The 21,617-nt window shown below is 34.6% G+C and overlaps 1 protein-coding gene and 1 pseudogene across 1 annotated transcript in view; both read left to right on the forward strand.

Moving 5' to 3' along the window:
• LOC122529126 (zwei Ig domain protein zig-8-like) overlaps positions 1-21,617 on the forward strand; it is a 68,867-nt gene that overhangs the window by 18,725 nt on the left and 28,525 nt on the right. The gene's annotated exons all lie outside the window — the stretch shown is intronic.
• On the forward strand, positions 13,458-14,061 carry LOC122529145 (annotated as a pseudogene).

Genomic DNA, 21,617 nt, shown 5'->3' on the forward strand with positions numbered 1-21,617 from the left:
AATGACACGCAGAACGCATTTTGTGGATATTTTTCAATTTGTCATAAAAAGGATTTGAGAAAAAATCCAACATGGGTGTAATATGGATGAAATAGCGTTGAACAGATAATTAACCACTTGTCTTACGATTTTCTCAGTCTGCAGTAAACATTAATTGTTATAACATATCACATTGTGTCAGACGTGAAGCACTGAAAGCATTATACATAATTTATTTCAGTTAGTCTTCAGTTTGAAGAATTAAAATTGAAAATTCAAATTCATATTTCATCCTACCACGAGTGTAACTCGATTATAACTCTAAAGGTTAAGCAATCATTAACGTTGAAAAACATCGATAAAATTAAATATCTCCTGTCGCACAAAACTATTTCAATTTCTCAGTTAAAAATAAAATTTCTGTTGTATCTTTTCTGTTCTTTTCATAAAAGAAAAGATTTTCTCAATCATCTGTTGTACTTAAATTTTGTTTCAGATCTGGTAATTTACGGTAAATTAGAAAATATCCACAAAAATTGATTTAGGCTTATATAGTTTTTTTTTTTTACTATGAACGTTGCTCAAACATGTTTAAATGTTATAAAAATATGCATTATTATATTTGGGAGAGTGTACAGACTCATTTCCCGCAAAAATTGTTCAAATAACTGCTAATGCAGTTATCAATAACTGTTAATGCAATATCGAAAAGTGTTCAAAGTTGAAAATTTAAATCTTTTTGCAAAATTGATTTTCTTAAAAAATGAGGATAATGGAGAAAAACATCGATCACACGTTTGAATTCAGTATTGTTAAAATCGCGTATTAAATCTTCCGTGATAAAAGAAAAAATTTATGTAGACCAGTATTCAAATATAATAATAATATATTATAATTAATACTATATTGTGATAATTTAGGTATAATAACGCTATCGAATAATTAATTATTTTCGGAAAATAATTTGGATGCAAATAATATTCTCTACTGAAAGTTCTGTTATTATAATGTAATGTTGTAATAGTATAATATATATTCACCTCAACAACCAAAAGTATCATTGTCAATTTGTATAATTTGATACAGCGGTTAGGAAACAAGTGCTGTAACCAATTATCTAATCATTGAAAATCCAATCCCGATGCATACGAGTGCTATTAATTTGTAGCTAAAATAGAGATATCGAAATTATTATGAATTCTGCATTAAACAGAAGACGGTTATTATTATACAATGCAATCAATTTGTTATGTTTATCTTTCACAACCTTGCTAACAGATTATTACTTAAATTTTCTGCGGTTTAATATTATAATTTTGCTTTAGAAAGACGATAGTAAAGAATTTTTTTAAAAGAATTCTGATATGCTTCTTCAGTTAAAGAAATAAAGCTGCATTGCTCGCGTTAACTATAGTTGTCACGAACAAATTCAACACGATAAATTACGACAGACTAATCACGAGATTTAAATTGAAAAACGTTCGAGGACTCTGTCACTGTCGGACAAACTATTTTTTAAGAAATTTTATATTTGTAGGTACTCAACTTTCCTCAGATAGCACAATGAATAATTAAACATGCAAGTAATTAATGTCAGTTGTCAATATCATTGTTTACAATAATTATATCAAATATAATGGTGATTGAAAGATAGCATACGTAAAACAACAGTCGAAAGAAATAAAATTTTTCAAATAAATAACAATTAAATTGATACTGTTTGCATACCCAACAATTCTTCTGTATAATTTTCACCATGCGATTTCGGCAACGATTTATATAACTTTTTCATTTTTACTTGAGAAAGTTTCTTTAATTCCTGGATTATGTCAAATTGTCGACTGCCGGTGTAAATAGCTCGCGACAATTCACGTCAGCAATTTTTAAATCGGGAGACCTCGCAGACCAAGGTGGAACAGATATATTTTAAGAAATCTCTTGCAATTGCTACGGACTGTCTTATTGAAATATGAAATTTTCACTTTCAATACGAGTTGCGTGATCTCTAATTTTGCACCTCAGTTAAACTTTTGTACATCATAGCATTCGTTCGGTAATCAATGAGCTGTTCGTCCATCGTGACCAATTGCAACTTGTGCCTTCGACCACTTGTCGTCGAATTTTTGACACTTGTTCTTCCCTAATGTCGTGGGAGTAATAATTGAAGCGATTGATTGAATCCATCTTAAACTACAAACGTGTCATTCAAAATTCGGTAATATTGCTAGTGCGCTATATTTCTGGCCGAGTGTAGTTGATTTCGGCAGATCACCGAAGGATTAACGTGAGAGAAACCCGAGTCCTGAATAATCTGGTTCGGAATTTGATTTCACCTGCACTTCGAGATCTTACGAGACACGATACGCAGCTTCGTATGCCGCCTCCGTCCCGTGGCTTACGCCGTGACAAATGGCAAGGTTTCCCGGATAACGGCTCGAAGATCCAGGATTCGTATCTCTGCCGATCGATCGGTTTCAATTTGAGTTCTTGATACGTGAGATTCTTTGTTTCGCGTCCCGGCAAATGGAATTCGAATTTCTGTGTATTCATGCACGTTCCCATACCCCCATATCATATATATTGAAAAATTTGATGCGCCGAGGAAAATCGATCCAACCGTTTATTTGCTGATAGCGGAGGAGATGGAAAAAAGCTAAATCTTGGAATATTCGTCTTCATCATTTTTCTGTACACAGTGGCCCGCTTACCAAAATTGATCCGCCTGCGCGTTTATTCAACATTAAGCGTTTAATTTGTTTTAGGATAAATTTTCAGTTTGATATGATTGTAAGCTAATTATAATTTTTCAAATATGATTATAATTTTTTTAAACAAGTAATAGAAACCATGTAATCCTTTGTTAACAGTCGAAATTGAGAAAAGCCATTAAAATAGAAATTTACCAATTTCAGAAACGACGTATACCATGTTTTATGATTTGGGACAATTTCTCTTCGTCGTTATCATTTGTAATTTATCCACATTTGGTAAAATACGTTAACACTGATAATTTTCATTAATCAATCTTCTTCTGAATGTTAATATTTAATGAAACAATGTGAAACGCTTTCATCCAATTAATATTAGACTTTCGGTAAATTAACTGTCTTGCGCAGCGCGCAATTCACAAAAGGCTCTCTTGAGCCTCGTGAAGCGAAGTTTCTACGCTCTTTGTTGTGCTACGATCCATACTGACTATCCAAAAGATATTTCGTTAATAACACATGCCGTATCGACGATATTCCATCGCGGAATACCTCAAACGAATGTTTCTTTTGTTTCCGTTTGTTTTTCACTTTTGACGTTTCTCTGCGATTTTCCGCCGAAAAAGATTTATTTTATTTATACCTGTTCAGTCTCAGAGCAAGCTAGCGAGAGAAAACATCTCGATCGAAAAATAAAGGATTTCGGGGACGAGGCAATTATAAATTTTCCACAAAAGATCGCCAGTTGAGCGGTATTTATGTGGAAAATGCAGTTTCGAATGAATATTTATCCCCCCACCGTTACTTTCCAGCGCGCACCGCTGATTTCCATATTCTTTCAACTGATTTCACACCGGCGGAAAGGAGCATTGAACTGGAACGAAACTTGGCGCAGGTGTTATTAATTATGTATCTACATATTACATTGGAATATTGGAAAATATACCAACGAATTTGGTAATTAATGTTGCTTCATGTACATACACTTGGCGAACGAGAATTTATTAGTCCTCGTTGAAGTCTCGACGGTACTTCCCTGTAATTTATTATCCTTTAATGTTTTACGAATTGACAGTGTCGCGCGCAATTAATTTAACGTGACATAAAAATTGATTGCGTCACTTTTTCATAGCTGTTTGAAATTTTAATAAAACGTCGGTTATTAGGTTGCCCTAGAAGTGTGTTCTTTTATTTTTTTTTTTTTTTTTTTTTTTTTTTAAAAAAATTGGTTTTTTTTTTTTTTGACAAAAACTGCGTTCTTTTTGTATTGTAAATGAAAGGCGAACTTTTCACGAGAAACAAAAATCAGACGATACATCGTTTATTTCATTCGATTATCTTTTGCCATCTTTCAGTCAACATCGAAGTTTCTCTTTCGATAAAAGACAGTTCCAACGACGATTCGATCAGCAATGAAACTTGGCAAATGAATTCTAACATTGTCGCAGTTACAAAGTTTCTTTGTCATACGCGTTAGATAATTTCTCACGAGCTCTTTTCCTTCGGAAGTAGTGTAGCAAAATTTTGACGAAAATGTTCGTTTTTGACTTGTTTAGTTTGACAATTGTTAACAAAATCGTGCATTTTCCTCCTCCGAAATAAGCTTGTACAGTTAGCTGTTAGATCGTACAATGAATTTGCGGTTTAAAATAAAGTTGATTAAATTTTTGAGATGTGTGCGTTTACCTATTTATTAAAAAAAAAAAAAAAAGGAAAACAGACAATTGTTTTTCAGCCAATCCAATTTACACCTATTTGTACCTTTATCGTTGATACAGATGTCATTGATAGTGCTATTACAAGTGGTTGGGAACAGTCGATTGTTGATGACCATTTGACGCTGGAGTAAAACATATACCGGAGGCTATTAAACAGCGGCCGGCAGTTCAATCGGACGAGAAACGTTCTTTCAGTCGACCGCATTCAAATTTACAATCGACAGGAGGCACGAAATTCGACGTAATTCTTTATCGTACTCGAGCGAACGAGGTATAACTCGAAGGGAGGGAAACGAACGATAATAAGAATTCCGATTCCAGCGGGAGAGTTCAGCGAGGAGATACGTCTTGAAATTGTGGATGCTGGCAGATCGTTTTTTCGATAGTTCGATGAAATGGTTTGTCTGGAAAACACCAACGGGGAAAAAGAAAGAAAGAAAGAAAGAAAGAAAAAAAAGAAAGAAGGAAACGGATAAAGCTCTGGAAGATTCGACCGGAATCCAAAGCCTCTGCCGAGATTGGTAAAAGAGAGGGGAGAAAATGTAATTTGTCCGAGACGTTCGGGTCTTACAAGACGATGATGTTGCAAAAATTATGCGCAACATCTTTGGAGAGGAGAAAAGGACTCCTCTTCTACACGCTATTTTTTTTTTTTTTTTTTCGCACGAATACGTCGATACAAGTGTAAAATAATTTCATAGCTCGATTAATCAAAGACCAATTCTCGGGATTGCAACGTACGATCCATTAATCACGTTGGCATATATTTAACTTGGACTCTCGAACCGTTTTGATCCGAGGGTAAAGGGGATCAGCCCGTTGCAATCGGAATCTTTCGTCCTCTATAGCTAGAATTCCCCGCATCGTTCTCGCTAATTGAAAATAAAGAACGTGATTGGAGCTGGGAGAGGAAAGTGGATTCCTCGCGTGTCGATTCGGAAAAGCGATGGCTGGCATTCAATTACGATAAGAATTCCCTCCCTCCCCTGACCTGATATTATCTACGCAATAATTGGTTCTGCATATGCATCATTTTTGACAGAACTGAACGAGCGCCCGTGGATATAATAAGCAATTTATCAGTTGATCGTTTGTCAATTGAATTCGCTTGCTTGATAAATATTCAACGGGATTTTAGATTATTTCGTAATAAAGTTTATCGAGCTGTAAAGAAAGCTCGACGCTCAAGTCCTACCGTTCTTGCCGGAATGACGTGTCTGCGTGGTAAATTACTATGTTAAGCAGATGTGCTATAGATCGCACGGTGCCAACTCTCTAGATGTAAATATGTACAACGTGTCTATGAAATGGCTGACGCGTCGTCGAAATTAACGCGAAATTATTTCCAAAATTCTTGAACACTATTTCTATATACTATATATTATACTATGAACTATATACTATTCTATATACTTTGGACTAATTGAAACGAGACGAATGTCATTAACGATGAATTTAAAATAGCATAAACAACTAGACAAATACGCGGCACAATATCTTGTACTTTTAAATACTAAATACTTTCGTCGAATATTAATAGATGAAAATTTGAAGATATCGATTCATCCTTCAATATTTCCGGAAACATATTCGGAATAACGAACGAAATCTGATCCCGCGACTAGCGTGAGACGTACATCAAATGACTTTTGAACGAGATTTTAAGACTAAAAATTATAACAACTCTAAAACTACAGCATAGAATCGTAAGAAAAATCCTTCGCTGCCCGTGAGCCTATTTTATAAGTTGGATAACCAATTATTAGCCACTTTGAAGTATTCTATTACCCTAACGTAATCCGTGTGAGTCAAACGTCAATCGAAGGATCGAACGCTGATTGTATTAGATTGGTCAACAAGTCCGAGCGGTTTTTTCTAAATAAAACTTTTTCGTATTAAACTAGAACGTTGTTGAACAATGTATTGGCGCTTCATAATTTCGTGCTCAAAAAGTCTCTTGGTGGCAAAAAACTGATCCAAGTACTGTTTGATATCATCGGGATTAAAAATTTTTCCTCTCAAAAAATTTTGAAGAGGGCAAAACAAATGAAAGTTTGATGCTGAAAAGTCAGAAGGATTTGTAAGAAAGATATAGTAATACATTCCATCCTAGCTGCAATAATTTCTGACGAGTTTTTAATGACGTATGGGATCTGGCGTTAAGAAAAGCAATTCCTTTGCAATTTATTAATTCTGGATGTTTTTGATGAATGGCATTACTTAATTCATCCAATTATCGACAGTAGACACTCGAATTAATCGTTTTAATCTTAGGAAGCTGTTCAAAAGACACGATGCCTTTCCAATCTCACCAGATTGACGACATAATCTTCCTTTGATGAAAGATCTGCTTTTGAAGTATTTTGGGCTGGTTTATCACACTTGCTTCACGACATTTTCCGCTCGATGTTACTGTAGACAATTCATTTTTCATCGCTTGTCATCATACGTTTCAAAAATGGATCGTTTTCCTTACGTTTTAAAAGTGAATCGCATATGGTAATGCGTTTAATCAAATGAATTTCTTCAAATTGGTGTGGTATCGAAATATCGAGTTTACTCACGTATCCAAATGCGTTTAAATGACTTTCCACGCTTGATTTTGATACGTTCGGAATTTCTGCAACGTCTCGTGTCGTGTAGTGATGGTTTGCATCGACTGACATCTTTATTTTGTTGTTATCGATCTCCACTTGGTCGACATCGGTCTTTTTGAGCGTGGTGCATCTTTAATGTTGAAATCATCAGAACTAAATTTGGCACGCGCGTTCTGTGATGAAGCAGTTTTACGTCACAAATCTTTTTACGCGCTCGTGTCTTTTTTTCTTCTTTAAAATAAAGCAACAAACTATGTTGAGAATGCTCGTCTGGATTTCCCGTTTTTAAACTAACACGCAATAAAAGAAAAACACAATCAATTTACACAATTATTTGAAAAAGCAAACTTGAAATGTCTTGTATCAAATGAATGAACGGTTTTCAGGATTGAACCGAGGTCGGAGAAAACCGCACAGACTTATTGGTGAATCTAATGCTTGAGAACAGATATAAAATAAACAGAATCGCGGGTCAGTAACCGAAGTTGACCACGACACAATAGCCGCTAGCGTGGTATAAATGTTAAGACAATGCAAAAAAAAAAAAAAAAAAAAACAGGACGAATGATTGCCCGTGATAAAAATAAGACAATAAATTTCTCTATATTGACAAGAAGTCCAGACCTGTCCTTTGCTCATCAACAAATCATATTACATTCATACGATTTTAACATATTACGGCCGTTTTCGGAATACACTGAAACGCCACGTTCGAGTGGCTCTAGTTGCGTTGACGTATAAATTTCGTAGCACTCCAATTTAGATTCGAAATCCGGTAAAGTCTTCTAAAAATTGGCAGGTCCTTGTATAGAATTCATTACCAGCTCGTGGTTACGCGCGACTGCTCGTTGGCCAATTCGACGCGTGGCATTGTCGAGAGAAAGCAGTGATTAATAACCGTATAGGAGTGGCCCGATTGCAATCACCGATAGCTCGAATCCCTATTTTCGCGTATCAGCCAAGCAATAAAACACGCTAGCCCCTTTCATCGGTGCTTGTACGTTCACGGTGTCCTCCTGTCCAGACGTTAGGGTCACGTTCTGTCGCAGGAGCTCCATTCTAGTTTCGTGCTGACCGGTCGATTAAATAGGCGGCCAGCCTTTGCCTAGGCGATAAAGTCAGCCGGGAACATGATTTATTCCTGATGGGGAACAGAGCCGTGAGGTATTGAACTCCAGAGGATCATTGAATTATCGAGAATTTCGGCGAATGAAATATGTTCACGGTTGCTTGAGGTCGAAACTTAACAAACTGTGGACGAGAGACGCGAATTTGCGTCTTTCGGTTTTCCACTGTTGCGGACGGGAGACGAGAATTTTCGTTTCTCGTGTTTCAACGGGGAACACCATTTTGCGTTGTAGGGGACACGGCCCAGGCAACATTATATATAATTTATGTTATATAATATTATATATAGTATATAATTATTGTAGAGATATAATATAAATAATGTTCATTTATATTATAATTAAAAATAATAAAAATTATTTATATTATAATTTAAATTATGATAATTATGATAATCGAACAACAGATAATTAAAACAAGACAAATTACTTTAAAACAACATGAATTAACAACTGAAATAAATTCTTTTAACAACACAATTGACATTTTTTAACAGTTCTCTTTCAACGCTCCCTCACGACTCTCACGACTCTGGTCTTTTTTTTTAAAAACGAAAAGCGCTCCATGCCTACGTTGGACTTCTCGCATCACATTCATATTTTATCATAATTCTATGATCAACAAACAGGCCATCTGTTATATTTAAACATATCTACAGATTAATTTATTAATTATTAACTACAAATAAAATTATAACTACAGATTAATTATATACTACATTATATATTATAATGTTATATAATTTTTCAAGAAGTAGGGAAATTGTTTCCTAACATACCACACCAAGAAACGTTTCCATTTTATTTAACAAAATACCTCTAAAATGAAAAAAAATTAATAATTTTAATTATTAACAAAATAATATACTTGTCAAATACTATACGTTCTCTTGAACCCTTTCAATCATATATTAAATAATTAAAAAAATACGAGAAAATACAGGCTATATGTTTATCAAAGCGTACCGTTCTCAATGTGTGAATATAAATATAAAACAAATAATAGTTCAAATCTAAAATACATAATAAATAGTTTCTTAAATATTACTACAAAAAAACATATAGTAATATTTAAGAATATTTAAGTATATTACTATATTTAAATAGTAAGTATATAATATTAAGTATATAATATTTAACTTACTTAAATAGTAAGTATATAATATTTAAGAATATTACTACAAAAAAACATATAGTAATATTTAAGCATATATGCATTGTGCAAAGTTTCCCTGTTTCTCCAAAAATGTGCTGGCCCTGGCAGCAAGTGGGACGCGCCGAGTGAAGTACGGCAATGTGTTGAAACTTAATTTTATTAAAATATCGAAGAGGGTGACAAGGAGAGTTTAGGGATGAGAGGGGGAATGAATGGCAAGAAAAGATGTAATGAATTGCAGGTTAAACGAGCGGGACGTTGATAAAAAGAAAAGAGAGAAAAGAGGAAAAAAGAAAAAAAAAAAAAAGATACGTGGTGGCGGTCGTGGCAAGCAATAATTTCCGCTTTCACGCGCGGGAGGGAGGCCGCGAAGCGAGCGAAAGCGAGAGAGAAGAGTTCAATCGACGGCCGGTGCAACGTCAATTTCGACGTACATTTACTCGGCTCTCGAGCCGCCGGTTTTGAAATGTAAATTTGCCGTGGGTAACAAGTGCGCGCGGCTCTGCGGCTCATAACGAGCCGACGAGGAATTAGGCCGGCGCGGTGGAACCGCACCAGCCACGCGGTCGGAAAAACGGCCGCGGTTCGTTACGTTCCTTCTCCTTCGCTCGGGTTCGTCACTTCTTCGCCAGCAGGGAATTAGCGAGGCTGAGTAATTCCCCAGTGACCCGTTCGCTCCGCGGTGATAAAAATCGGGCCGAGCTGTTCGATTAGTTGTCGCCAATCGCGCGATCTCAAGTCCGTTCGCTGGCGTTTGGATGATCAACATCGCAGAGCTCACGCGATCGAGCACGCGATTCTCCTTGTATACGATCTCTCCTCGAGCGACTTGCCACAGCTAAGTATCAGATTACGGATGCGAGTAGTCACGGACTGGCTTTAACGAACAGGTTGCTCGAAGTCTGGTCCACGCACGATCTGATTTTCGCGCGGTTAGAATTTAAATGAGTAATTTCGCGAGGAAATGAAACTCGGCTCGCGGGAGTCAGGTGGCCAGTGAACAGCGTTAGCGAAGCGTAAACTTTAATTGAATTTTTCCAACGAGTTCGCCGTCACTATGAAATAGGCGTTTGATCACGTATCACCAGCGGCGGACGACCTTCTCTCTCTTTTTTTAAATTTTTAATTTTTAATTTTTAGTTGTGACAAAAACCGTGGCCCTGGTTTGCAAAGATATATTTTCACACGATAATAACGACATGTAACAAGGTACAATCCTAGCTACGATCCCTGACGTATTCCACAAAGCGTGACACAGTTGCTGGATAACAGTTGACAAGATGAGGAATGATATTTAATGGTATTCAAAGTCGACTTCCGCTGGAAATTCCGTCAGGCGTTCGCGCCACATGTAAAGTCGGTATATACCTGGTATTAACAATTTTACGACCTGGTGAAGCAGGATTCGGTGTAGAATGAGTTTCATTAGGCTGACGTGTGCGTCAATGCGCAAACGTGTGTGCAAACCTGTCGCTGGTAAAACTTAACGTATACCGTATTAAACCGTCGTAACATTTGAGGCGACTCGATTACTGATTAATTTGCCCCTGGAAGACAGATTGCGAGATAACGGTTAACGTTATTCGAGAAATTTACTTATTTTGCGATTCAACGCCGCTCTCAAAGCGAACGCGATGCAGGATTTAACTTGACAGAACTGTTTGGAACCTGGCTCCTCTCGCAACGTTTGGATTTCGGCCCTTCTATAGAGTTCGCTCTGGATGCGATGAAAATTAAATTACTTCCTTTGAAAGGATCTCTTCCTCAAGGCCTTGCGGAATATTCCCTGCTGCTTTGCAGATTTATAACCAAACTCATTAACTGATAAATTCGGAATCAGCGTTCTCAAACAAAAATTCTCTGCCGATACACTTTGATCGAAAAATACATCGCTCGGGATATTATGATTGTCAAATCGAGCGAATTCTTCGATTCGTCACCCTCGTCTTTGCTACAACAACTTTATTTACACGAGGCTTTAGCGAGTCGTTTATCACGGATCAATAGATCAAACAAACGTCAGAACTTTCGGAAGCAACAAATATACAGGGTGTTCTGTAGCAAACAGTGATTTCGCGTGGAAAAATCAGCCGAAAATGAAGAATAGAAGTTTTCCATTAACACCTCGCGCTGGCAACTGGTTGCGCGGACCATAACGAATGACCGAACCGTATACAATAATTCGTCGCTTTCTTCTTCTTTTAAGCTCGTCGGTATGATATCATTGGATAGAAATTATTAAGAAACAATAAACTTATTATTTATTTTGACTCGGTTACATTTAAATATATTTAAAACTTTGAGAAAATGTTGCAATTTGGGGCAGAAAATTCTTGATGTACGTTGTACGTCATTCCAGCAAGAAGTTAAAAATCGAGTTTGAACATTTATTATTTTTATCAAGGACTCGAATTTAGCTGATTCCATGCTGGACATGCAGGAATAATCGTCGAGAGTGCGAGAATATGTAAAAAATCTAGAAAGAAAATTTTTTCGATTAAGGCACCGTTCTTAGGCAAGCCTAAGAAAATAGGCTTTGAATATGTTTCGTTAAAAAAATTGTCTTGGTACACGTGCACTTGATACATTTTCAAACTCGACTTTCTCGAAGACGAAACACCTTATAGAAGAATTGTATTCTATATTTGTCCCTTGTTCTCGCACGTAGGATAATCTCCTCGTAAAACTATTCTTTCCTCTCAGTCTGGAATTAGCTAAATTCAAGAAAACTCGATAAACTCGATTTTCTCGGAAAAGAAAGCTTGCAAAAAATGATACAATTTTATTCTTTCTTTCCATCTCATTTCTGCATGAAGAATATTCGACGAAAGTGATGCAACTCTCCGCAAAACATGATTTTCGAATTATCAACGTAAAAACGTTGCACAGACAGTCCTTTAATTATGAAGGATTATCTTACTCATTTCGCCGTTAAGAAAAAATTACGTTGCTTTTCATGTGACACTGCTTTTATTACGAGATTTGCCTGGATTATCATTACGAACAAACGCACGGTAGTAAGATAAGAAATATGTAAATTGCTCGTTTAATTTTGTTTAAAACCAAATTTTCGCTTCTCTCGAAAAACCTACTTTTCTCGAACTGTGTTTCTTTCGTCGCAGGGGAATGTAGCTTAATAATAAAGAGATGCAATTGTACAGGGTGTCCATAAAGTCTCTTTACAATTTCAAAAATTTATTACAAAGGAAAATGAAAAGGCAGACAACTGGATATTATTACAAAATGAGACTTATATATTTATGTTTTTTCACTTCATTTAATACAGCTCTATATGGGCACCATTAGTTTTGAACTTTCGCCGAGTCTCTAGAGTCTCCCAATTTAGTTTCAATAAACCATGACACACACTGTGGCTTCCCTTGAGGAGTAGCCATTTTGTAAGGGGTTCATTTAACAGTATTTTATTCATCAACAGGGTACCTGAAATGCAATGTGATAAAAACCTTGATAATCACTGAGTACATGGAAGTACAAATCTAATAAAGATATCTCACCAATTGCCTTTGTAATAAGTTTTTGAAATTGTAAAAAGACTTTATGGAGTTATGTTAAAACTCACATGGGGTTATGTTAAAGATATCGTGTATCGAACAAAGGTACAGGACATCACTAATCTAAAGTAGAGGATCTCTGATGCCATTGCCACCAATGATGAGAGTATGCTACAGCGAACATGGCAAGAAATCGAGTACCGTTTTGATGTGTTTCTTTATGCTTTTCCAGAAAAAATTGTACGATTTTAACCAACATTCAATCGACAAAGTGAAGCTACAAGTTTACAAACGCGACATAACAATAATACTGCCATCTACTAACTTTCGTATATCGAATGCATCAACGTTAGTGTCAATTTCCTTCACGAATGATTAAAAGATTCGCAGTTGCATTGTACTCACGTGAACAATTTATATCATGACGCGTATATATCTTTTTAGAATCTTTTACTAACACTGTTCATGAGAAGTGTTAAATCGCATTGGGAGATCTTTCTGCACGTACAACAGCAGATCACTTAAATTAATAAAATTTTAAAATCACTAAAATAACATTAGGCAAAGATTTTCATGTTACGTGTATGTGACATGACAATTTGATATGATATGAAGATATTTTCATTTAAAATCCTGATTTAATGATTTCATAATTCAAGTATAATGTCTACAAATAAGGCAGCGACAGATGATGCAAAATTTGATGTATTTCAAAGTTACGATGGAATATGCTGACCCTCAGAATATTGAGCTGACAGTGGGAGGCAAACAAAAATCAAATCTTGGAGAACCTGAATTTAATACTTTGGATGAACCAATCAGAGATACGATTCTCAGGGATGTACGAGCAGTGGGCAAAAAATTTTATCATGTTTTATATCCAAAAGAAAAGAAGAGCTTATTAAAGGAATGGCATCTATGGGGACCACTAGTATTATGTACATTCATGGCAATGATATTGCAAGGTTCTTCTGATACAGCGAATAATTTTAATGATGGGGGACCAGAGTTTGCAGAAGTTTTTGTTATTGTATGGATTGGATCTATGGTTGTTACTTTGAACTCCAAATTATTAGGTGGCAACATATCTTTCTTCCAAAGTATTTGTGTCTTAGGATATTGCTTGTTGCCAACTGCCATTGCTCTAATTTTATGCAGAATCATATTAATGGCAGAACAGACTACTTTCTTATTTAGTTTAAGATTTATTATTACTATGATTGGATTCATAGGGGCAACATATGCATCAATGGCGCCCATCATATAGAGGTGTATTAAATGAAACGAAAAAACTCAAATATATACGTCTCATGCTGTAATAATTTTTACTTATCTGTCCTTTCATTTGCCTTTGTAATAAATTTTTAAAATTGTAAAGAAACTTTATGGACCCTGTATATAATCAATATATCGTGCCGGTTTAGAGCATTAATATAAGAATGTTGTTTCGAGATAGTACTTGTAATTTTTTTGAATGACAAGAAAAAAACTTAAATATATAGATCTCATTTTTTTAATAATTTTCACTTATCTGTCTTTCTATTTGCCTTTCTAATAAATTTTTGAAATTGTAAAGAGTCTTTATGGACACCCCGTATACTGAAAATACAATCGACCGTTTTTCTGAAACTTTCTTCAAAGTCCCAGAGGAGAAGTAATCGCTAATGAGCGAATCATTTTTGCTTCGAGAGGTAGACAGAACGATAAAGGAAATGAGCTACGTCCGACAGAGGAAGATAAACACGAAATTTTCTTGCAAACAGTCTGGCACGTTTAAGCTTATTGATTTTACGTATCTATCGGTCTGCTTTTATTTGTCGATCTCGTACGACGTAGCAATGTAGATATTTTGCCCTTTTTTTCTATGTCAAAGAGAGAGCTCGCTTCGGTGGCCCGACGGCGTTACAATTAACGATTCACGAGAAAAAAAGTGCGCCAACACGAATGAAATGGGACGATTGGGTATACAGTTCGATTTGGTCGTTCGTAAATGTTCGTACGTTCTGTTGGAACGAACGTGAAGACTTGATATTGATATAACATTTGGCGTGAAAGAGTTTCACTGGTGATTCGAAGTTTCATCTTCAGTTTGTTCGCACGAACTTCTTCGATGCTGTTCTGGTTGGTTGGTATTTCGAAGCGAAAAACGCGTTCGAAGATTTTCATCAGCGTGCGGAAGTTATTTGGGAACTATCTCTCATTTCCCGTGTACATCGACGCATGCGAGTATGCCGTTCTTTGTACACATAGTAACATGTTTCTCAGATATTTCGAACATGGTAAGAATATTCCGGAATTTTTACGAGTGATTATCCCCCAATAGATCAATTACGTTTCCGTTATTCGTTAATGAATGATCTACCGGAGAAAATAAAAAGTTTCAAACGCAATTTTTTTATTAATTTTCATTGGCTAATCGTTTACTCGCCTCACCCAATTTCCAGCGCTTTAATTAAATGATCCTCCAAGACGATTAATGAGTTTTTCCGAGGCTTATTTAAATAAACTTGTTGTATCTATGGGAAGGTACCGAACGTAGTCTAATTTCAACTGAAAACATTTGCATACGAAACAATTTCTCTTCTCGAGACTCGATCTTGAGTTCTGACATTAAATTTTACTTAAACTTCGGAACTGGGGTAATGCGTTTGCAGAGCGGTGCTTCAATAAGAAAATAAAAATACGGGAGAGCAATTTCGTTTCTTAACAAATTTCCAAAAGAATCTTGCAAAGTATATGGACGAACTTTCTTTGGAAAATTCATCGAGCCTAGAAGCGGAATTTGAAGGAAACGGGGTTGGCGGTTATGGCAGTTCGTGGTGTGCTCACGCCCAATGGAAACTTCTACTTTCCGAACACGTTTAATTGGGTCGGATGTTTTAAGTGTAACATTTACTTACGTCGCGTTATTTTTCACGAAAAAGTATAATAAGCACAAAGACGACGATAACGCAAACAAAAAGTCGGTGATATTATAGTGGCCTGTATGAAATTTTAACATAAGTGTATAACATATTGGACTGTAATAAAAATGACAGTATTAAATGGTATAAAAATTACGAGATGAAGAATGCAAACAGACCAAGAAATTTCTCGAAAAGAATTAAAGGAGGAAGAAAGAATTAAAGATTAATTAAAAAGTAAAGTATTAAAAGCAAGGAAGAATTAAAAATTAAAGAAACTGTGAAAATTAAACGACGTTATTTTGTAATAAATTGCTCGTGTAATAAATCATCTACGTAATAAACAATAATTAATTAAAAATTAGAAATTAATAAAATTTGTAATGTAATAAATTATATTCCAAAAATACACCAAATATTAAGACTTTTAACATTATCTGACTTCTCTTCATTTAGTACGGAGATACTATTGTATCTATAAAAATCATTCAACTTCACGTCTCTAAATTCCCTCTAAATATCTCCGTATCTTTCCCCCTACTTTTATTAATATCGATTCCAAACATGCACGAAAAGGAATCAATGGAATTAACTCGTTCTTTTCGTGCAGAATGTTTTTCAAACGACACGAGAAACATCTACGAATGTTCCCTCGATTCTCGATCTTTTTCTAATCCAGGAAATCAAGCGTATTTCGTAACTGTATGCTCGCGGGGAACAAATTCCTCGATACGAAGATCTCTTCCCGTAGCAAAGGGAATTGTAAAGAGACGATTGATCGCTTTCGTATATGCGGAGACGAAGGCGGGATTCTCTGCTTCTTCCGTGGTTGGGTGAATGTAAAGAGAACCAATGTAGCATGGCACTCGTGGCCCTACGCGCTACCCAGGAAAGAAATGGACGATTGCAGAGAAATTGCTTCCCCTGCGAGCGCTTACGATCGTTTCAATTTTGTCGGTGGTCCGTTGACTGACTTTCTGGGTTAATTCGCGGATTTCGTCTATAGCAATTCCAGCCATTATTTATTTTCTAATCTTGTTTCCTCTGTTGAACGAACCTTTGAATAAATAACATCGAATATTCTTTTCAATGGGGAAGGACATCGGGCTACCGGCAACGATCACAGTGTTAAAAATAATGCGTTACATTCTCGGTGCAAGAGAAAGATCAAATTCCGCGAAATAGGAAATCATAATTTTATTTTTAAGGTTTCCTCACTTTCACTTATTACGTATTTAAGAGGAACAGTTAACCCGTCGCTAAAGACCGACCCATTTCTTTTTTTTTTTTCTTTTTTTAAGTTGGCCAATATCGTTAGAGGAATCGGTTTTTTCTGATCTCTCGATTATTCCTCGTTCCAGTTTCATCGATTCATCGTTCATCGAAAGACTACCCTGGACTACTTCGCGTTTTAGAGCTCGACGGAATAATTTCAGCTGACAAGATTTCTGCACTTGATGCAGTTTTAACTCGCGGGCTATGATTTTATTATACGCGCCACGAAGCGAGAAGTCTACGATCCAAACGTCACATTGTAAGGCTCGATGTATACTAAATTCTTTAACATATATTCAAGACCGTCTGATTTCTGAAAGATTATCTCCAGTTATATAGAAATTGATAGAATACGGAATTGATAGAAATTAAACTTGCATTGAGATAAAATAAGCTGATTTCGGCATAATTTTTGTTAAATATAGGTGCGTAATACTTATGACAATGGCTCGTAATTTTATGACATATTATTTAGTATTGGTTTGTTCGATTAGAAATTTTTACAAATCCTTCACGTCCCTCGCGCATAGACTGTTAAAAGAATTTAGAACCGAATCTTTCATAAATCTCATCAGGAATTTTTTCCGCGCAATAGCACTTGTAAACCAAGTGCGTATTAAGTAGAAATATCATGCAAGTGAGATGACTTCCAGAAAGTGGCGGGATCGTTCTTTATATCTGCCATCCCACGCGAATCAATCTCATAGGATGGTAACGAGAAATTCTGGAAATCTCCCTCGTCTCCTTCTGATTTTAATCAGAGAGATTTTAGACAGTAATCAATTACTAAATAGTAATTGTAATCACTGATCAATCAATTGTTGTTAAAATAATCTTGATCGACTTTTGTTATTTGTAATAATTAATCATTTGTAATTTTTAAATAATTTAGTGATTAATTTATATTTTATTACGATCTGTAATATGTTATTTTTTCAAAGTGCTATAACACATTCAAGTCGTATATAACATACAACTAAATGTTATTATTAAACTGCTTGCAATTTGAATAGTAAACTAGTGATATTATATTTACGAGTATTTTTTGCTGTATAATAGTATCTGTATCGATAAATTTAAAATAATTTGTTAAAATTCTCTGATATATTTTTGGTATAAGAATGAGCGCTGATTTTGAACGAAAGATCTCTAAATTTTGATCATTCTGCAAATTAATATCGTTAAAGTCTTCATCAATGGAAAATTGACCCAAGAACTGTATAGATGAGAATTGGTCGAAAATTTTTTGATAAAATTGTGCAGAACTTTTATTATGAAGATTGAGAACACTCAAAAATGTTTCTAAGTGTTCCACTTCTTTCTACAAATATTCCACAAAAGCAGATATTTTTTTTATACGAAATATATGTTTGAACAGCCTTTTCTTCAAAAATAACTTATTAATTTCAATTTCTGTTTTTATGCTACTTTAGAACCAATATTATATGATACTATAGAGATCGTATTCTACAGATTCTAATGATTTCATTAGCAAAATCATTTTCTCGGTTGCAATCTAAGAACTAACAATAAATAATAACGTTGGCCTCAATTAATGACGCATTTTTGCTAAAGAATAAAGATCGCATTGGTCTTGTATTAAAAAGAAACATAAGGGATAAGAAAGATAGATAGAAGAAATAAGAAAGATAGGATTAAATATATCAATGGGGAAATAAAGAAAAAAGTGGAGCGGTACGTAACGAGAAGTCTCGGAACGGAAGAGTTTTCGTCTTCGATCCGGTGGTGCATTTTGTTTTCACCGGAGAACTAGTCTCTTTAATTACGGTGGTATCGACGAAAGACGAATTCGAGAAGTTCTCCAAGTCGGGAAAATCAACCGTAGCTTCATCAACTTGAGATTAATAGCTCCCTCTACTTGTTTTACTTCTTCGTTCGTTTAAAACCGATAAATTTTTTTGGCGATCAATCGTGACAACTACTTCCATAAGTATTCGGATCTTAAATCTTAAAATGTTGTAAATTGTGCAGCAATCCACTTGGTCCCATTTTAAAGCGTGATCTAGTTCTGGATTAATTATTTTATTTTTTCAAAGATGGTTTTTCATCATGCAGCAAGTGGAAGAACGAAGACATTCTTTTTCTCGAAAATGTTATGAACTCGAATATTTCTAAAAACATTAAGAAATTCTTCTATGACCTAAAGACTCAATTCTTCCCTTTGTATTTTTTAAAACTTTGATGTACGATTTTTTACCGCCATTTTATCGAAATTTGAATATTAGGCTTAAGTGACAAAGTATTGGATTTTCTTGAATTTTTGTCCTTCGAGCCTAATGTTCAAAATTTAAGAAAACGGCGATAAAAAAAACTCGTACATAGAATTTTTAAATATTACTATAACGAGAAGGCTCCAATCTTCAGTCCCTAATAATTACAATTGCGAAAAAAAGTTGTGAATGTTTTTAGAAAACTTCGAACTTGTAGTATATTCAAGAAAAACAATACTTGTTCCTACTGTCACATGATGAAAAAGCATCCTTAAAAAAAACGAATCCAAAATTATAAAACGCATTAAAATGAATCCAAGTAAATTGTTGCACGATGTTTTTTTTCACAACGTTGTAACAATTTTAATATTCTCCTAAAATTGAATATTTAACGATCAAATATTTATACGCCCAACTAAGGATCTCTGGACCTATATATTCTATCTCAAAGACACGATTTCTCAAACATTGCAGCAAAGAGAATTCATAACTGATCTATTCATTTAATTAGTCAATTTTCATTCATTGAAAAATGTTTCAGATTTTATAATTTTTGTCCGATCTGATAGTAATGCTGAAAATATTTAATGATTTTGCAAATGTTTCTGTAATGTTATCGAGTCGGTGAGTATTTTCATAAATCCGCTCTTTCTTTATTACCTCTGCAGCTTTTTTACGATTTGAAACACTTTTATATAACCTATATAATTTGTGATAAATAACTAGATAGTTAATATTTGTATTTAGCTCGAGGTATTGCTCTTTTATGTAAAAAAATCATTAATTTAATTTCATGAATTAAATTTCCTGAAAGAATAAATTCATGAATAATGAATTCATTAATTCGTTTAACTATTTGCCAATGTCATTTAACGACCTTTCGTTCGGCGAAAATATTCAGAATGCAAGGGCAGGAACCAAAAGAACAGAACACGACTTTTACTGCAGCTTCTCAGTACGAATTTTCTCAGAAAATTGGCAATTTACACCGTTGGTATTTAGCACACGCTTGCATACGATAACATTAAATTATACATTAAAGAACTGGAATTCTTAATTGAGAAACGTGCAAGGATTCAAATGCAGCTTAATGGATATTTCGAGTTTAGATTCCATTACAAATTTACACAACTTTCTGGATTACATGCAAATTTCCATGAACATTCTCGACGAATGCAAGAAGCTTTTACAAATTTTACAAGTTCGTTTAAAAATACAACCGAGAGGCGAGATTTTGGATTTTCCTTCACATAAAGTATATACATAAAGTATATAAAGTATATCCTTTCAGGAAATATTCCTTAAAAATTGTATTATCTCTCTCTCTCTCTATATATATATATATATTAATTATTGCAAACTCTGTATTAAATATTAACGAAAAGGAAACTCGATAATTATGGCGCGAACATGCTGTCAATGCGTGGAAACCGCACAAAAACTGCACTGATCTCCATTCAGGAGGTGGACAAGAGATTAAGGTAATCCCACCTAACCGATGACGTTCCTTCCAAAGGTTTCAACAGATTAATCGGTAAATCGATTGTCACTTGCGACTTGCGCTGCAAAGAAAGATGTGATTTTGCAATAGAATAATTAATATTATAACGTTTAATATTTACACACGTGTTTTGACTCGCGCCAACAACGAATCAGATGAAACGAAGTTCATGTAATTTTGACGTTGATCCACGACGATGTAATTTCGAATGTCTTCATTAAACGAGCTATAAATTAGAGAAGGCGATGACGCCAACATTATTTCTCAAATTCACTTTGTAATTATCTATTTTGCAAAATACTTTCAAAATAATTTGTAATTGTTTGTGCCAGTTTCTTGTAGCAGACGAACTCGCGGAAGCAAGTGATGAATTTTTAAGAGTTGAGAATTTACTTGTGTAATGAAATTGAGAAATCGAAGTATAAAGATAAGTTTGGTTCTCGAGACTATCACATGTTAATAAAATATATGTATATAAAATATAAATTTCAATTGATTTCAACGGATTTCAATCAATTAAATTTTAATGTATAACGTTTATTTTCTGATGTTAATATATCTGAAATAAATATCGCGCATAAAAGTGTTCGAGCGCTAAATTTCCGATGTTCGAAAAATTGTTATTTAAACTGTCACAATTTCGGCGAAATTGTACAGCAATCAATCTGGACTCGCTTAAAGCCTCTATTTTCAAAATAAATCATTCATTTTATTTTTATAGTACATAGTACATGAAGATATTGAAAAATGTTTTTCAATGATCAAAATTGTTTGATCAAAAATTAAGTTGATTAAAATTAGCGTGAATTTATATTGTTATTATTTATTGAGACACTTTATTTACAAATTTGGTTTTCTGAAAACTTCGAAGCTTCCATTTTAAAAAATCTTTTTTTTTTTCAGTATCGATGAC

This window comes from Frieseomelitta varia, unplaced genomic scaffold (genome assembly GCF_011392965.1).
Source record: "Frieseomelitta varia isolate USP_RPSP 00005682 unplaced genomic scaffold, Fvar_1.2 scaffold_279, whole genome shotgun sequence".
Taxonomy (NCBI): domain Eukaryota; kingdom Metazoa; phylum Arthropoda; class Insecta; order Hymenoptera; family Apidae; genus Frieseomelitta; species Frieseomelitta varia.